This window comes from Oryzias melastigma, linkage group LG8 (assembly GCF_002922805.2).
Source record: "Oryzias melastigma strain HK-1 linkage group LG8, ASM292280v2, whole genome shotgun sequence".
NCBI classification, from domain to species: Eukaryota; Metazoa; Chordata; class Actinopteri; order Beloniformes; family Adrianichthyidae; genus Oryzias; species Oryzias melastigma.
This window is the reverse complement of record NC_050519.1, coordinates 4,514,819-4,534,507: the sequence shown is the minus strand read 5'-3', so window position 1 is coordinate 4,534,507 and position 19,689 is coordinate 4,514,819. Positions and strand designations below refer to the sequence as shown.

The 19,689-nt window shown below is 36.4% G+C and overlaps 1 protein-coding gene and 1 long non-coding RNA gene across 4 annotated transcripts in view; both read right to left on the bottom strand.

The window, feature by feature from the left end:
* The window catches only part of asic2 (acid-sensing (proton-gated) ion channel 2), a 351,589-nt gene that overhangs the window by 174,315 nt on the left and 157,585 nt on the right, over window positions 1-19,689 (bottom strand). The window lies entirely within an intron of this gene.
* Window positions 1-19,689, bottom strand: part of LOC112146416 — a 52,035-nt gene that overhangs the window by 1,400 nt on the left and 30,946 nt on the right. Inside the window, exons 2-3 of one of the 2 annotated variants that reach the window (XR_004948307.1) lie at window positions 3,113-3,206; window positions 1,195-1,270 (exon numbers count right to left, since the gene is read on the bottom strand). This is a non-coding gene — a long non-coding RNA (uncharacterized LOC112146416). The remainder of the gene's footprint in view (window positions 1-1,194; window positions 1,271-3,112; window positions 3,207-19,689) is intronic. The other variant, XR_002919267.2, reaches the window with a different exon arrangement.

The window sequence follows — 19,689 nt, the reverse complement described above, 5'->3', positions numbered from 1 at the left end:
ATAATACACCATATAAAGTGTGTTAATAAACAAAGGCATTTATTGTGTGAATAAATGCCTTACTAGCACCCTACAAACCCTACAAACTAGTGGTGCCACAAACGATTATTTTAATAGTCTATTTAGGCTAATTAGCAAAAAAATCCCAAAAAGCCTAAAACACAAAATAGCCTAAATTAGCCAAAATAGCTAGCATGTAGCTGAAATATTAGCTAAACTCCAAAATAGCCTAAAAAAACGACAAAAGCCCAAATTAGCCGAAATAGCTAGCATGTAGCTGAAATATTAGCTAATCTCCAAAATAGCCTTAAAAACAACAAAAAAACCTAAATTAGCCAAAATACCTAGCATGTAGCTGAAATATTAGCTAAACTACAAAATAGCCTTAGAAAAAGCTAAAAATAGTCAAAATAGCTAGCATGTAGCTGAGATATTAGCTAAATTCCATAATAGCCTTAAAAACAATAAAAAACCTAAATTGGCCAAAATAGCTAGCATGTAGCTGAGATATTAGCTAAACTCCAAAATAGCCTAAAAAACAACCTTAACCCATGATAAATGCCACAGTAGTCCAAAAAGCTAGCAGAATTCCATTATAACTTTCAACTTTACTACGCACTGACTCCATAAAATAAAGTAACGACTAATCGACTATTAAATTAGTCGTCAACTATTTTAATAATTTTATAGTTTAATAGTCGTCGATTAGTCGGATAATCGTTGCAGCCCTACTACAAACACATTAATAATGTTTGTTAATGTGTTAATAAAGCTTGTTAAGAGATTTTAATATAAAGTGTAACCCAAGAATCCTAAAAGTTGAGATCAAATAGTTTTTACGTCTTGCAACAAAATATCAAACATTTAGAGACAAAATAAAATTGTATTTATTCATTAACAAACCAAAGATGGCCTAAATTGCTTTTTTAAAAACAAAGATCCAAAGATTTACAATTAAGAATCATCACTTGTTGAATTTCAAACTTTTTGAAACCTTCACTGTAAATTGTGAATAAAACAATACCAATGGTGGGATTTCAGTGACATCCTTGCATCATTGTAAACAGTGATTGGCAAATTCACAGGTGACTACATACTACTGAGGGTTTTTTCTGTGCAAGTTTAGTTTCTTTCTGAAAAAGATAAATAGTATACAGAAAAAAGACATTCTGGAAGTCCCTGAAAGAGTCTGACCTGAGCCTGCTGCCTGTCAGAACGACTGCAGAGTAGAAGAGTTCAGTTCCACCACAGGATTGATGCCAGAGCTGTGCTGAGGGGAGAGGTGAGGTGAGTCAGACGGCATCTGTGGCTCGGCGGTCACGATGTGGATAACTTCATCACCAGTAAATGACAAGCTTGTGTCCACTCCAGTTCAATAACTAAAAACACAGACACTCCTGAGGTGTTGCTAATGTTCATGCATCACCGTGTTAATTTGGAAAAGCAATGTTCGAACAAGAACACAAAGTGGAACCAAATGTGATTTAATCACAGCACGATAATTCTGTGTTTGATAAGAGCTGCGATGTTGACACAGGGGAGCGAGCTGAGCCAAAGATGAGCTTATTGCCTGTCACTGTCCATGACATGAAGGACAGATAAAAGTCACTAATCCCTGAGCTTGCTGTTGCCTCAGGGGGGGTGGTATGACTTCTCTCCCTCCCCAGCCATCAATCAGGCCAGCTCTGTCCTACTCGGCTGTTATTTTCTGTAAATGACTCTCAGTGACCTCTGAGGCAGAACTTAACGGTCTGGATCACCTGTTTGAGGCTGCAGGAGGACGTAGAAATACATAAAAAGTTAACTATTCAACCCAGCGCTCAAGAGGAGGTAGAAAAAGTACTGTTAGTTAATTTATGTTTCTTTTTCAATTTTATTAGCGTTAACAAGGTCAGTTTTAAATCCATATTATGATCAGTCCACCACCATGCCTCACTTTCTGACAACTCTCCTTTTTCTACACAAGTTTCTCCTAAAAATGTTCTTTTATCACTGTGGCAAAAATAGAAAATATGCCTGAAGCGCAATCTGACGTTTAGCTTGCAAAAAGGAAAAAATATTGAGTTTCACTCACAGACGATTCTTTTTTTTAATCAAAAAGTTACTAAATAATTTAGTTTTAAAGTTCCAGAGTTGGTAGGATTTTGGTTTATCACTCATTTCTTTGAAGCTTTCCTCTAACGCTTACGTGTTCAATTAGGTCAAAGCATCAACCTTATTTTTGTGTTTATTTTGGAAACTTTTGATTACAAATTCTGTGTTAAGGACTCAAGCAAACACTGTGCTGATTACTCCTGAAGGTCTCGCTTGAAACAGGTTAAATCACCTCCTCATCTGCTCATTATTTCAAACTTGTTTTTCTCCTTTAATTTTTTTCGCTGATCTCAAATCTACCTCCTGTTTCTGTAAATTGCCCTTTAACAACTAGCGTGATCTTGTTTTCCTTTGGAATCCAGCCGTGTTCTGAGAACTGAGCTTTTTGGGGGATTTTCAAGCCAAACGTCAGAATTCTAATGATCACCAACAAGTATCGAACAAAATCCCACATCCCCTTTGGTAAGAATAATCAGCCCTGCACACAAAGCAACAGTAGAGCTGAAAATGTAGTGAAACAAAAACAAGCCCTGTCAATGCAAATGAGATTCTTAGACTCCCTGAGACTTTATGCACAAGAAAAACAAAACCCCCCAAGGGTTTGTCCCATCATCTATACCTTTTCAGTTGGTAAACCGAGGCAAAGCTCAGCATGTAAATTAATACACTTATTATTTATTCATCGAGAAGACATGAATGAGAAGTAAATGCAGTTTTGGAGAATCAAAACCATAGAATGAAAAGTGGATGCAAAGATTTGTACTTTATATTATTTGTGGATTTCAGATAATCACAGGAGTTACTGAACTTATTAGAATTTGTACGGATGGGTTGACTGACAAAGAGGTTTGATAATCCTTAAAGACACACTCCGAACACCTATCTATTGTAAAAGTGAGGTTTTCAGAAATAGTCTCTCCATAACGGCACTAATTAATCCGAAATTCACCTCTGAGTTGTGGGCGGAACAATCTCTAGTTTTTGAGTCACTGGGGGATTTAATTTGTGTTTTTTCTACCTTTATGCTACATCCTTTTACAAGCCCTTGACAGGGTTGTAATATAAGTTGGGGGCTTGTCCGGGATCAGGTGCTTTGCAATTTTGGCACCAATCTTCAAACAACGATAGGAGAGGAAAAACAAGGAAAGACAATAAAAAACATCGATTGGAAACAGTCGAAAAGTACAAACAAAACAAAAATACGGCCTCAGCTGTAACAGAGGGCTGTTGGCTTGGAGTAAACCCCGCCCCTTTCTCATCATCTGTCTGTTTACACGCTCTTCCGTTAGCTTACAGCCACTCACAAACCCATCATAAAATAATCAGAGCAAACCAAAATTGCAAGGAATATCAGAGTTCTGAACCAGATGCTGGAATGAGGACAACAAAGACGTTCATGGATCTAGTCGTCTACAACCTTACCTGAAGAAATGCAATTTTGAGTGTAATCATTTAATATATGTCCTCCATCATCAGAAAAATACCACAAGAAGCTGGTAAAAACACCAAAAACACTGTTTTCATTGGAGTGAGTCTTCAAAGATTGTGAATCTGCAGGGAAATCAGGCAGTCGGGAGATATTTCTTCACCAAACTCTGCTGATAAGAGCCTTGTTGCACAGTGATGGTTTTTGTGGAATGACATGATAAAACTGTTATATGCTCTAAAAGAAAGAAAAAGAGCACCAGAGTTGTGCATGAACCAAACTTTAGACCCTTTTATTATTTTTATGACAAAATCAAAACGCACTGTCACAAAAGAAAAACAACATTTTGTTTGGAAAGCCCAAATGACTACCTCTCTGAAGTGTATACAAACGACACTTCCTTGTGAAAAATCATGAATAATTACTTCGATTCCCCCATAAATATGCACACTTCTCTTTGTATTTTTACAGAAAACTTTCAATATGTTGTTTAGATAAAACCTAACTGCATTTCCACCTCAAAACTACCTGCAACTCACCATACTAACACAAACTTCTGCAACATGTACACAAATGTGCATTAGTTAGCAGAAAATCAAGATAAAAGAAGTTCAGTTCTCTTCAAAGTCATTGTTTTACCAAAACGGTAGAAAAAAATAGCCTTTCTTTCAGCTTAAATTTGAGACAAATTCATTTTTAAATAATTCCAAAAAACATAATTAACAGAATTAAAGTGATTTACAATGATCAAGAAAACGTCTTAGTTTTGTTTACCAATATTTGTCATTCTACAAGCTGATAAAGACTTTTTTTCAGATATAAACTCTAATTACTTTAGTTCATTTGACTGCGATAATCTCCATGATTATCAATTAAAGAGAATCTGTATTTTCATCCAGTAAGAAACTGACTAAAGTCAAATCAACCCTGTAAAGAACACTACATCAAAGAATTGATGGAAAATTATGTTTTTTTTATTAAGATGTTATTTAAACCCTTAAATGAAATCTCAACAAGAATGTTGCAATTTCATTTCAATATTTTAACAAGACATATTTTTTTTACTCATAAAATTGTTAGTTTAGGTTATACTGTAATCATATTGACATAAATATTCAGAAAAAAACTTATTTAGCTGCTGTCTCAAATTTCACATTTTTATCAGGGTGTAACTGTATTATAAAAAAGTAATGATCATCAAATTTTACATATTTTCAATACTGCAAGTAGTCATTTAAACAAATTAATAATGAGGAGTTTTTCTCACCATGAAGTTGAGAAATTAGCTAAAGTGTTTTTGGGATTTCAGGGAAGCAGCCATTTTGAAAAAAGCAGGAAATGTCCTTCTACTGCCTCTAGTGGAATGACGATGTACTACAAAGCAGAAAACACGAACCAAGTTATAGACGATACGTTTTTAAGGAAAATTTGGATCAGAAATGCGTGTATCAGATTTGAAAAGTAAGGGATAATGCCTGATGACGTGTGCATTATCAGAAATTAACAAATGACACAAAAGCCTGAACAGTACAGTTGCTTCAATGAAGTCTGTTCATTTCTGATAATGCGGACCTCGTTGGGCATTATCCCGCTAATACCATGGTCAGTTAGGAAAGAAAAAAGTATTCAACCAATTTTTAGTATTTTAATCTTGTAAAAGCAACAGTTCCGTTCAGTTTTAGGCCAGCGTAATGATATAGAAAATTTTGACTATGTGACACTTATTTTTCTTTTTTTTAGGTGTGCATTATCACTCTGGATTATCCCTTTTTAAACCACACCCTACAGCCAATCAGAATCAAGTATAAAAATGGTTATATAGGGTTAAATTTACAGAGCAGATTGTTTTAGGGTTCTGATAGTGACGGAGGTACAACTAAGACAAGTGGAGCAGACGTGAGGAATGAGCTCCTCTGATCAAAGTGGTCTGTTATTTGTGCAGCAGAAGACTCCAGCTGACAGCACAGCAGGAACATGGAAAAGCTGATGACTGGAGATTATCCTCAATTAATATCCATTTTAAACACTGCCACTGCAGTCAACATGATAGGCTTCTCAATCATTTGTGTTTGGAATAGAAATTAGGATCCATAACAGACTACAAATGTCTTGCTTCAAACACTCAATTTTCCTTTCATGAATCCACTGATTTATGAAAGGAAACGTCACATTGGAAAAGTTCTGTGACTTGCACAAACAATCAATCAGCAAATATGGCAGCAAAGATAATGGCAATAACTGAAGAGAAAAGCAGAGGATGATGGATGAGTCAGCCAGCAGGACATGTCTAGACAGTGGGTTCGAAAATATCCAAACAGAGACAAATACACTGCCAGAGTAATATTCACTTTCTAGATTTTGCAAATTCTCATGGTCGGGGGTTTCTATGAATAAGATTATCTGTCAGATTAGAAAACTCGGAGTTTAATAACAACAGATACTGACAGAAAAGGTTTCTATTTTCTTGCTGGCTTCCATCTGAAGGTCTGCACAAATATAAACATGAAAAATGTGACAACCATTTTTTACTTTACGTCTGTTCACATAAGCATGGATTAATCACTGTTGGTCTTCTCATAGAAAGGTTTAAGGCAAGCAGAGGTATGAGAGTGCTACTCTTAACACTTTTCTCCTTTTTTTTCTCTCCAGCCTCAGCAGAACTGATATTTATCTGAAATCCACTAACTGCATAATAGATCAAATAAACTAAATTAAAAAAATACTAATCTACTATTGTTTATTTGATGTTTTTTTTTCTATTGAGTTGTTTCTATCAGGTTCCAAACTTGTTCCAAACTAAACAGTAAAGCAGCCCTTTAGTGCTTAAAACAAGCAGCAGTTGCCTTCATAAATATTTGCAGTTTCCCAGAAACAGGAAAAAAAAAGATTCTGTCAATAATTTCTGGAAACTGTATGAGAAAAATAACATTTGCTGCTTCAGAGTTCTGTCCAAGGTGCTGATTCTAAAGAAAAAAACGGGTGCTGTCCAAGGTTCTTTCACTGCGTGGCAGTGAGCCAGGGAGCTGTCTAAGGTTCCGTTTCTGACACAGCTAAACAAACCCCAGTGACACTAACAGTGCTGGCTTTGCAGGAACTGCAGCTAATACACATGAACTTCTGCTAAATTGGAAATGTTGGTTGTGACAGATTGCTAACTCTGTCCTTCACACCGTGTGGGCAGGAACGGGCTCCCACTCCCAGGGAGATTTTACAGGACAAGCAGGAACGACACGTGGACAGAGGAGCTTTGGAGACGAGCTATGTTTTTCAGATCCGTATAGACAAAAATTCTCCCATTACTTCCAGAAAAAGCCTCGGCTTAACTCACATTGCTGTAGGCAACATTTTTGGAGACATGCCACCCAAACAGTTTGAGTCTGTAAAACACATTAAGTGAAAACGCCAAACGAAAACTTGACCAAATGAATTTGAAGGTAAACGCCGTATACATCTTAGAAAACCCAAAGCGCTGTACACAGTCCTATTGACCTCCAAACACACATTCACACTGATGGATGATTTTATAGCGTTTAAGTTATTATGTTTAACACTGTAAATGTGATCAATCATCTCCCAAAATGAAATGCCACTGATTTTAGACCCAATGTTAAACTACAATGACATTGAAACATTTCAAAGACATGCTCTAATGAAAAATTGGGTTTTTGTTGTTTTTAACACGTCCTTGTTGTATTTTTTCTGATAATGGAGGATAATATTTAAGATTAAAACGATTAAAAGTGAAAAACAAATCTACGTACGTCTTTGTTTTTCTCGTCTGAGCTGGAATATCAATAATTTTAGGTTGGGGTTGTGAGGGGCTGTAAGCTAGTGGGAGGGTGTAAGCGAAGGGATGATGGGATATCAGTGGTGGCTTCCTTCCACGCCAAAGGTCCCGTCCACAAACTCGAAGTGAGTTTCTCCTGCTGCTCGGCCCTATCTCTGTATCCTAAAGAACGACATATCTTGTCGATCATAACTAAAAGACCATTGGAAATGCTTTGATGATGCTGCTTAAAAGATGATCATAAGAGATGATAAAAGATGATTACTTTTTTCTTTTTTTTTTTTTGCGTTTTTTTACTTATTCAAAGGGTGAGTTTTATGGGCTCTATTTAACCAACTCTGTTGCCCTAAAAGCCGTCTTTAAACTAACTAAGATGTTTTCCAGAATTACCTCAGTGACAAACTTCAAATCTCAATTTGTGAGAGTTTAGTGAAAACGTAACTTCTTTTTGCCATTTGTAGTAAACTGTGTCGGTGAAGAGACTTCTAAAACTGTATGAACTTGATGATTTTTACACAGAGTCAGCAGAAAACAATTAACATGTAATAATATATAAAAAGTCATTTTAAAAGGCTACAAACTAAGAGGATGTAAAAACTTTAAAATCAAATGTTTCCATGTGTGGGACATAAGTTTGGAACAGATCATCTTTTGATCTTGCTTTAAAACATTTTAAATTGTATTTATAATTATTCTGCTTTCGGGCAAAATCAGAAAACCTGTCATTTTTGAGGACATAGTTTCTGCAGAGTGGCAGGAGTTCATTTGAAATTCACCTCTGAGTTGTGGCCGTGGTTTTATGATACGGACTAAGTCTGCCCCCATCCAAGCATTCCTTTGCTCTCACTCTCTCCCCCTAGCTAACAGCCTCTCACACTCCCAATCTAACGTTACCAGTGCAACTAAAATGACCAGTAATATTGAAAAATTCAGATATTATTGGATGTAGTCATACACAAAAAGATGCTTCAGAATGGAGTAGGAAGCTTGTAGCTTACCTCCTACTGACAAACAACATTTTTCAAACAACATGTTTACAATCTGCTCCTGATACACAACAATTTGAGTAATAAAATGCTCAGAAATGCAATTTTAGGCTTAATTTTCTTTACATATGTCTTCCATCATCTGAAAAAATCTGAAAAAACATGTTAAAAATATCACTAGATAGAATATCACTAAATAGTTTGGGTGAACTTGAATGTTCAGTAGTGAAACAATGAGTGTTTTCAAATGATAGTCGATGAGTACAAAATGTGCTACTGCTTTTTTAAAAATAATGTAAAAATGTTCACTGATCAATTAAAGATTGTGTTTAATTGATCAGCATGTGTAGCAATGGTTATTGGATCACTGTAATCAAATCAAACTTTATTTGTATCGCACTTTTCCAAATCGTGCCACTCAAAGTACATAAAACATAATCAAATATTAAAAACAACAAAGCAAGCTAGTGCACGAAAAAAATCTAGAACTCATGCAATGCCCCCCTCCACACATATGCAGACCAGTTAAAAAAAATAAATAAATAAAATGATGCAAAGTAGAAATCAGGCTTTGCACTAAAGCATGAACGTCTTAATGAGGTATTTTGACACAATATCTGTTATAATATTTACTAAATTTATGTAAGACTTGTTTTTAAGGAATAATCAATAAAGACTCAGTTTTTTAGTTGATAAATAATCTGTGCTTGATCTAATAAGGACTGGATAATTGGTAACTATGCAAAAAATCAATCAATCAATAAAAGAAAAAACACAATAGGTGTGAGATTATATAGATTCCCTTCTTCCCACTCACTTCCAAGTAACATATCAAACTGTACTTGACTGTATTTGATTATTTCATTAAACTTAATGAATCTAATGTGAGATTTGTGTGTACTAAATACATAACTGCAATAACATCTATTTATGATGAGCAGTTGCTCTGTCAAGATTCCATCATCTTCTAATCACTTGATATTTGACATGGGTTTGATTCATCTGGGTTTTGTGATTTTATGATTGTTGTCTTCCATATTTTTTAAAGCTTGGAATTAACCAATAAATCAAATCAACACAGTGTGTTTATCCACTTCTTTTAGTTCCATCAAAAGGATGTGATTAGGGAGCTTTGAAAATCGATTAGGTAAAAGTATTAGCAACCAGAGAAGTAGATCTAAGTCTCTATGAATCCACTTATTTGTAGCTCAGACTCGAATGATGTTGTTCCTTCGGAATGAAACGGTTTACTGCTGCTCTGAACTTTGAGCTCCTGCTGTTAACTTTAGAGCATGTTTTCTTATCTGCACAAACAAAATGGTCTCAAAGAAAAGAGGAAAGTTCATCCGTCTGGCACCGTGAGCGTTTTTTCTCTGTGCTTATTCTCAGGCTCGAATGTAAAACTAACCCAGGCTGTCACCATATGCATCAGAAGAGTAATGAACAACCAGAAGGAGAGCATGTATATGTTTAGAGGGAAATCAGAAGCACTTCAGGGTCTTTTCTGCAAAAATACAGACTTCTGAACTGACTGTAACCCACTATGAAGGTGCACAGAAACAGTTGAAACCGGCTGTAAATGAAGGAAATGCTGAACAGCCTCCAAACTGAAAGGAAGGTTCTCTGGAGAGAAGATGAGCTGGAATTACTCCGGGGAACCTGAGAGCTGGATTAATTATCTCAGAGCAGATTTAATAGTTCTCACACATGAAGGTGATGCAGCTCTGTGATTGGTGAGAGACACTCGGATGCTGCTGTGAGAGGATGAAAGCTGTACAAATGTGAAAAAGAGTTTTATGCTTATGCGCAATTTTTAGGGAAAAATTGATATTTATGAACAAAAAAATCCAGTGATGCTGATTTGACCACAGAAATGTGAACGGCGGCTCATTTGACTGCAGTCAATGCGAAGATACCATCTTCTCTTCTCCAGAACCTGAACTAGACGGTCAGGTCAGATGAGGGGTTTAGTGCGTGTGCAGCAGAGGTGTTCTGACGCAAAAATGCCTCATTAATTCAAACAGAGTCTGTCTGTAACAGTTTGATTGAGATTTAAAAGGAGAAATACTCGGAAATGTAAAAATGAAAAGATTTAATATTACATGTGTTCTCTTTCATAAGAAAAATGTCACACAGAAATGTTAAAAAGTCCAAAAACTTCAACATTAGAGGGGAACTTTAAGGAGTTGTATCATTTTATCCTGTTTCATAACACGACAATTGTTGCTTTACATTTGTCTGGGACCAAATGTCCAACAGAAACCGTAGCACCTTCTGAAGTGACCGAAACAGATTCTATTTTATGTGATCTCTAGAAAAGATGAATGTAAGGCCATTAGAATCTGCTAATGTTTTCATTTTTAAACACATAATTATATAATAACGTAAATTACTAGACAGACGATGATTTATGCTCAAGTCTTAGACCGTTTTTAGATATAATCATTTTAAATTTTTTGTATTAATAGATCTAATTAGTGAAATGTTCAGTAGATAACTTGACTATCCAAATAATTGTGTTTTACCCTGTAAGTGAAGAAAAATCCTCATGAGAAGTGAGCTGTGACCGCCCCCATTACGGGGCTCATCAGAGCAGAAAGATTGATGTCCTGCTAAAAACCAAAATCCTCTGTGACTTATTTTTCAAGAAACACGCTGCCTGTTGAGCTCAGTCGTGTGACCTTTACAGAAACTCGTGTGTCAAGCCTTTAAACACTGTAATCCAAAATCAAGAACAGAAAAAAAGCCAGAAAATTCACTTTCAAGTCTGACTTGTGCCGAAGGCGGTTATTTATTACCTCTAAAGTAAACAGGTCCTCTGGTCAATAAGTCCACCGCCGGAAACACTGTGAAACTGGATTAAAAACACATTTTTATCATGCTCCCCCATCGTATATTTGCTCTCCGATGGCATCAAAGGCTGCAATATAGATAAAACTTTATCAACTAACCGCACTGCGACTGTCAAAGGAAGTAATGCTATTATGTGCATCGGAAAATGTTTCGGTTCGATTCGACGGCGTGAAGCCTGAAAGTCATCTCTCTTCCTATTACTTCTATTTTCACAGATGTCACAGGTAGAAGATCAGCATCAGCATTGGGAGTCAGCGCTGCAGCTTCAGCCTCTGCTAATGTACAGCTCCATCAATGAGAGACGCCGCCCAGAAAAGGGCAGCAGCAGATCCAGGCCCGCTTTCATTTCACACTTGGATGGTCAATTCAAAGTGACTGTGAAAAAGACAACTATGTTGAATGTTGCAGCATTTGAGGAAACCGTCAGATTTCAGTGCCTTTAAGTACAGAACTGATTTAAGGAACAGAATATTTTCACAGCAGAGTGAGGAAGAAGGAAAGAGGCTTTATCACAGGAAAATATTCCATATTTCACTAAATATTTGCCATCTGGGTTTATTATTGTGAGTTTTTCCAGAAGGGATTCATAAAGACAGTTTTTTTTGTAAATTATAAGTAAAACACTTGTTAAAATGTAAAAGGTTTCTGCTCACTAAAAGGATTTTTTCCTAATATAGTCCTAGAGGTGCAGTCGGGTTCAGATAGTGCACTCGCTTCTGTTATTTATAAACTTGTTTTTTTGGTCACTGCACGTCAGACGCCGGATTGTTCCTTGACCTGACATATAAGCATCCAGACTCTACCCAACAGCATTTCTGCAGCCCTGCATCACAACACTGCTGACAGATGATGACACGTTCACAATAAGAGTCCAAACCGGCTACAGCGCAGTAAATGAAGTCACATTAACGCATTTCTGCTGCAGATTCTCCTTTATTTAGGCGGACTTAAAGAGAAATGATTTCTCTCAGATTTGGTAAAAATGGTGAAGATGTGATGAGCGCTAAACAAACAGCTCGGAGCGACGTCTTAGCCGTGGGGGGGTTACTGCTGCACAGACTCACACAACCATCTGAGTGTTAAATATTTGTAATATTTGGATTTCTGCAGCTTAAACATCTTTTTATTGTTAAGAAACTTTTCTAAAATGTGTTTCCTTTTTATCAAAGTTGTTCTCATCAGGAGCCTTTTTGATGAGGTAAAATCGACCCTGTGGACAGAATAATCGGAACAGACCGATAGCAGCAAAGACGATAAGAAATTCTGCTGCTATCAACAGATGAGTTTGGCTGTTATGTTGCAGAAAATGAAACGAGTTCAGGTTGTGACGAAACAATAAAAGCTGTAAAGATGAGGACGTCTTATCTTTATTTTCAAGCAAAAAAGTTGGATCTTTATTTAAATAGTTTTCCTAAGAAAACTGATCAAAAGCAGGCGAAGTAAAGCGTTTCTTGAACGGTGAATATAAATAATAAAAGCTTGATGCTGCTGTTGTCGGAGGCTGCGACTCTGAGGTGACTGCAGATGGTGTTGAAGTGTCCTTGGGCAAATACTGACCCTGTGCTGCACTGCTGTGTGCACTGGATTGTGAAAAGGAGCTTATAATAGAGAACAACACTGCATTTTTGAAAATAAACTGCATACAAATTTGAATGTGAGATCTGAAGCACCAAGGTTAAGAGGCTATGTACAAGAGGGAACAACTTAAGACGAGATTGTTTGGTTAAAGTGTTGTTTTTAAGGTCAAGAACAGACTTTCCGAGCGATGCAACATGTTGTGTTTGCTTTAAAAATGAGAAGGTGCAGAAAATAACCTCATTCAAGTGTGGAGAAACCTTGTCCATTCAAAGAAAATCCTCGTGAATGCGGTGCATCTTGGAATGCAAGTCACCTTAGATCAGATGTGAAGCATCGGCTCCACTTTTGTAAATGATATCAGTTTGAAAAATCTGCCTCGAACACCAATGACAAACGGTGAATGTGCGACGCTGAAGCATAAATCTAGGAGTCTGAATGAGACACATGCAAGGCTGTTGTGTTCTATCAATTGCCAAAGGCATTGAAGCAACCATCCTCCTTATCAAGTAAAGAAATAAATAAAAAAATGCTGATGATTTTAATCTTCTCTGCTCATTGTTAGGAAGAAATCCAATTTCTCGGTGCGCTCTGCAAACAGTTGTACAAATGACACCAGCGCACAAACCTTCACACACAATAGAAGAACATCAGGGAACAAGCAACAGATCTGCAGGTCTGGGCCGCTCCTCAGAGACTGACACTCAAAACAAAGGATGGCGGACACTTATATAAAGAGAAAAACTATGAACACACAGTGGAGCGCGCTGCACTCAACATATTTTTCCTGCTGTTAAGCACTAAAAGGTTAAAGATGCTGATGATGAAGGTTATGGATGCATCCGTGACTTGGAACTTGATTTTTACATGTACTGATTATTTAAAAAACGAGAGAAAAAGATGCATCACTAGAGGAAAACTTAAGTCATTAGAGCTTGATTTTCAGAGCACTTGTTGGCAGATGTTTACCCTTCAAGAGGCATCTGGTTTAAACTGATCTGACAGCAGCAAACCACTGAAACCGTGTTTAATACTCAAAGCTCTGCAAAGCCGCCCTCTGCTGCTGCGGCCTGTTGGATGGGAAATCATGCTTTCTACTGATGCCGTTTATTTTTAAGCACAAAGCGTTTTCTTACCACTTCAGGTCTCGTGTGATTTGGTCTCAAAATGAGACTTTAATGTTGGAAAAAATAGAGGAATGAGTACAAGAAGATAGAAAAATGTGTAACACTGTTATGGTAAGATTGTGAGAACTACATTTGTAAACGCAAAAAAAGATCATTGGATTTTATAAACCAAAACAAAATTCTAGAAACAAAATAAAAATGAAATGTTTTAGAAAACAAAAAGTATTTTCTTGAAAATCAAGATGAAATGTTAAAATATCATTAAGAAACGGAAAAGGTGAAGTAATATAAAACATCACTGATTTGATGCCTTTATTTGATTTTTGTTTTTTTTATGTGTCTTCAATGTCTGGAAACTAGTAAAAGTTTCATAGTACGTACAGAAGATACTGTATCCAGTACTGCTCCGTGCCAAATAACATTTGGTTGAAATGATGGCCAAATGTCATCATCCAATCAGTGATGTCCAAAAATACCTAACTTTCATGATTTTCTTTCATTTTTTCAACTTCTCTTTTTTACTTTTGTTTTCTGAAATATTTATTTTTGTGTAGTTTTTTTTTGGTTTCTGGGAGTTTAATTTGATATCTAAAATTATTATTTTTTTCTTTCTTTTGTGTTTATTTTTTTTAAAGACCCACTTAAATAATGTTTGTCGTGTTTTAGGTGTTTTTAACATTGTCTTGTAGATTTTTTCTGATGATAGAGAACATATATAAGGAAAAACATTAAGGCTAAAACTGTGTTTGAGTATTTCTTTACTCCAATCTTGTTGAATCAGGAGCAGACATAAAACATGTGGTTATGTACGAACTATATTCGGTGGGCCACAAGCTCCCTTCCTCTCTCTATTTAAATGCATCCACTAGCAGACAAATAGATCCGTTATGTCTCTATTTTCCTCGTCTGAACTGGAATCTGGATCAAAACTGTACAGCTGGATAACCCTGATGTTAGTCGCCATTTTTGCTGCACCGGTAATGTTATGATGGGGTTGAGGGGCCGTAAGCTAGATGGATGGGGCGGCTTAATTCAGAGATGAATTTCTAATAAACCGCTGCTGAAAACCTGATTTTGGCTAAAAACTGCATAAATATAAATAAAAAAACACTGGGAATGTTTTTCCATTAGATCAAAAGATGATCTGAGAGGGACTAGTGATCTTTAATATGTACTGAGTGATTTATTAGAGTGATTTGGACTTATGACTCACCGTAAACACATATACGTTTCGATTCCTGTAAAATATAAAACTCAAACACAGCTGGGTTTTGAGTGTTTCAAATTTGATCATAATCGCTCAAAAAGCAAAGACGCCATTAAAGCCTGAGCCTCCAGGCCTGCAGGTTCATCTAAAACATGGAAGCGCACATTCCTGTGATCCGTGCGCACAGCTCTGGTCATCCCTGACAGAGAGAGCAGCTTTTCTGCAAAGCTACGTAAATCTGAAAGTAACAAGATGAGAGCGAGTCTACTTGAGGTTGCTGCTGCAGCAGAGGAGATGAAAACAGATGAAAGCAGCCACATCTGCACTTTCTGCTGCATGTTGGACCACTTTCACACAGCTGAACAAGAAACTGCTGAATCCGCAACAAACCAAAGTTTGGCAAGAAAAACCAAAATCACGTGCAGTTACAGTCATTTCGGAGGAACGCTCTTCACGTTTGTGCTTACAGGTGCAGCCACAAGATGAAGACTAAAAGGAGAAGATGAAACAGTTGGAGAGAAGTATATGTTTGTAAATCAGGTTAAAAACAGGAGTATATCAAAATAAAAGATCTTAAAGGAAGTTTCTATGGCCAATAGTTATTAAAATGTAAGACAAGAGGATCTAACTCCACATCTTCTGTCGTTTCTAAGCAGCAGAATGATTTATGTGCCGACAGCTGTTGCCAAGAGGAGAACTGAAGTTATGGAGCCCGTCTTCATTCAACTCTGAGTTTGTGATGGTTGCTACGGCAAAGAAACATGAGTCATGCTCTTGAAGCTCCATGGTTGAATGAAATGACTTCAGAGGATGGCGACTAAAAGAAAAGATGAAGCTGAAAAGTAAAGCTCTCAAAAAAAAAAAAAAAAAGCCTGCAGGGATGACAGGAATCTTTTCTGATGCAGAAAGAAAATGTATCAACCAAACGTGTAACCTGCTCCATTCTTCACTCTGTAAAGCTATTCGTCAAACCCACACTGATTACACCCTTCAGGATACAAATTCATGTGAAAAACACTTAAAAACCAACATAAAGAGATTCTGTTTGGATTCAAGAGGTAAAATTTGCATTGTTTGAGATTTTAAATGACCTTACATCAAAGAAAACAATATTCCCCAACCAAGCCGACCCTGCAGCCCAGTTTGAACCGAGCAAAGTCACACCCCGGGCTCAGAAACAGCATGCCTGGAAAACTGGCAAAGGAGGGAGGGGGGGCATGAAAACGCTGTGGTGTGAACATGATGGCCACTGACCTGACAGTAAAAAAAAAAAAAAAAAAAAACGCCAGAGCAACACCCACCCACATAATGCAGAGCTGTCAGTGTACAGTTCAGCTCAGAAGAACAAAACAGGGAGTTCATTATAGTCAGATGTGAAGCTGAGGCTACGTTCAATTTTCCAGCCGGCTCGTCGCGTCCTCATTCCTCTGAGAACACTTTCATTAATCGAGATAAGAGATTTATTAAAAGTGCTCTCCTCTTTCTGTATAAGAAAACGCACAACCTCACAGCCGCTGTTCAAACAAGAGCTTGGAGCAACTCGCCAAGCGAGACTGGAGGGTGTCCAGGCCTTTGTTGGGGCGTGTCAGGGTTTATTTCTTTGGATGCATAAAATACATCTCTATCACTTTAAATTAAACCCATTAGTAAGGATGAAAGATAAAATATTCATAACAATACACAGCAACAACACGGTACTTGACCTGAAAGCATGCAATAGACTGGAAACACTCTCACCTTTAAGAACTGCTGCTTAAAATATTCATTTTTATTTAACAGGAAGATGGACACGCAACGATCCAGAACCACAAACTGATTATTAATGTTCCCCCTCAGAAGCCTTTAGACTTTTAAATGTGAACTTTGTTTAACTGAAACCGCAGTTCGTTTTATAGGCTACACCAGTCAAAGACGCTGTGAGTCCATGAGGTTAAAACACAAAACCCTGGAGAGAGGAAGACAAGGCAGCAGAAAGAGACCGTTTCTCCCTGCTGTTAAATGTTTAAATGTGGCCAATTTTCTGAGCTCACAGCACAGAGAGCGCCTCGCATTTGAAACTACGTCTGAAAACAGACTTTTTGTATCACCAAATGACGAGGACAGGGAGTAAAACGGAGATTAAAAATCTGCCAGAACAAAAGATACAAGTGTTTCCGGTAATACTGATCCAATCCGGACAATCCAGGTCAGAAACTAAATGAATATTACTAACTAAACTTTCTCATTGTGTCTGTTAGAAGTTTTGACCAGTTTGGAGAAGGTGCCATGTTAGGAAAATTGATTCACTAATATACAATTAGTGCAATAGTGATTATCCACAGCAGTAGCAGCTTGTATTGGGAATTGAGGCCAAGTAAAGATTACTGTGCGCATGTTCACGGTAATGAGATGTCAACCAGTGACGCAGTGTGGGTTATTGATGCATTTTAATGTGATTTGGATGGGAAATAGTCATGTGTTGTTGGGCTATAAGCTTCACTGGGACGAGATGACTCAAACAATAAAGACGAGCTTTATTACTGAGTAAAATGAGTCTGTACTGAAATCAAATACAATTAAATCAGTTATATGGAGGATGAACAGACATGTGGAGTCCATAAAAGTCATTGCCAAACAGAATTCTTTCCTGAATTTGCATCAAGAACCACAAGCCAAAGAGCAAAACATCCAAAAGTTAACATTTTCTTTTTATGAAAATTTTTAAAACTAAAGTTCCAAAATACTAATAAGTGTTAAATATATGTATACTGGGGATGCCACAACTATTGATTTAAAACTGAATAGTATGTTACACCATTGAAAGGGAAAGTGAATTGTTGCGCCCCTGCTGCACACATTTTAAAATTGTTGTACAAAAGTGTTAAATATTACTCCAGGCAGACTGAAAGGTTTTTCTTGGATTTGGAAATGGTTCATTTCAAGCAAAAAAAGCAATAATAATACAATATACATCTTTACAGAGAACAAACTTCGGGATAATTAGTTGTGACATTGATTAGAAAATACATATACTTACATTCACATTCATTTGTAAATAATTTAATTGTTACTTTAAACCATAAATAGACACATTAGCACTTCTACACAGAGAATATGACACACGAGACTATTAAATATTAACTTTGTCGAAAGGAGTTTAATTAATTGCTTGAAAGAGAATAAGAGGAAAGCTAACTTAATCCAACCCCTGTTTTGCTTTTTTTTTAGCTTTTTATTTTATCTTCTTAGGTAAAAAAAAAATAAAAAATACTTGTTTCTTAGAAAATAAAAAAAAAATGATTTTCCTGATTTGCATTTTTTGGTAGTTTTATTGTAATAAAGATTTATTTATTGAAACAAAACCTCAAGCCAAAAATGAAGGTTTGAACCTAATCACGGGGAAAGTGAATTATTGTATCCCTACATTTATAAATATAACACCTGTTGAGATCAAGATCTCACTTACAACACGTCATCATCAAGTGACATCCAAATGAATAAAATGGGCAGAGCTAAGTGGTAAACAGTGTTCACAGACTGAAGACATTTTGTTAAACCATTCACATACAGAATATCACCACCATCCAGCAAAGCTAAGAATATTGCAGATACCAGAAATTCTGAGATAAAAATAGGATTTATTTCTTCATATTCTCAATTTACGGACCAAATTACCAATACGGGATTTGAAAGGCAAACGGTTATCTATTAAAAATCCAAGGTATTTATAGCTCACCATAGCTTCTATGGGTTTACCTTGGGCGGTTAGTATGACTCTGGTTCTCTGGTGGCTCACGTGTTAGACGACCAAAACTTTGGTTTTCTCAGCATTCAGGAGTAATTTTGGTGAATACAAACGAGATAGAACTGTTTAAAAGGCAGACTGCAGGAACTGTGCATCTTAAGTAATTGGGAAGGAGCAACAGTATAGTATGGTATCATCTGCATATAAATGATATATGGTGTTAGATCTGCACACAGAGTGTTTACGTAAAAGGAAAATAAAAGGGGGCCTAAAATTGTTCCCTGAGGCACTCCTTTGGTTAAAGAAATGAAGTAACCAACACATTAGTAAAAATAAAATAGTACTTTATGAGTAAATATAAGTAATTCACACAAAGTAAATTTAGAAATATAATGTTTGTTCCAAAACAAAAATTGAAAATACAAACCAGCAGCTTTTACACATTTTTTAACATGGACGCAGCTATATATTTAGATGCATTCTAAAGGGGTTGTTGGTGACTTTTTTGTCACCAACAACCCCTCCCCACATATTGTAAACCATCTATAACCCCCACTACACAAGTCACACGGACCACTGCTTTGAACTGTATTCAGTCAGCTCTGAACTGTATTTCTGTTTGTATTTCTGTTGTTCAGGTTGTACTGGAATGCAATTCCGTATGTCAGTTAAATATGTGCACATGACATTAAATCAGTCTTGAATCTTACAGGTTAATAGTTATTTTTTTAGTCAAGTTTTCAATATTTCTTCAAATTTAACCTTTTTTTTTTAAATGTATATATTTTTTTAAATTACATATATATGTTTTTCATATTTTAACATGTCTTTCAAGTTAGTTTTCAAAATTACAATCTTTTTTTTTTTTCATTCACTTAAATGTATTCACTGATCTGACCCCGTAGTGTTT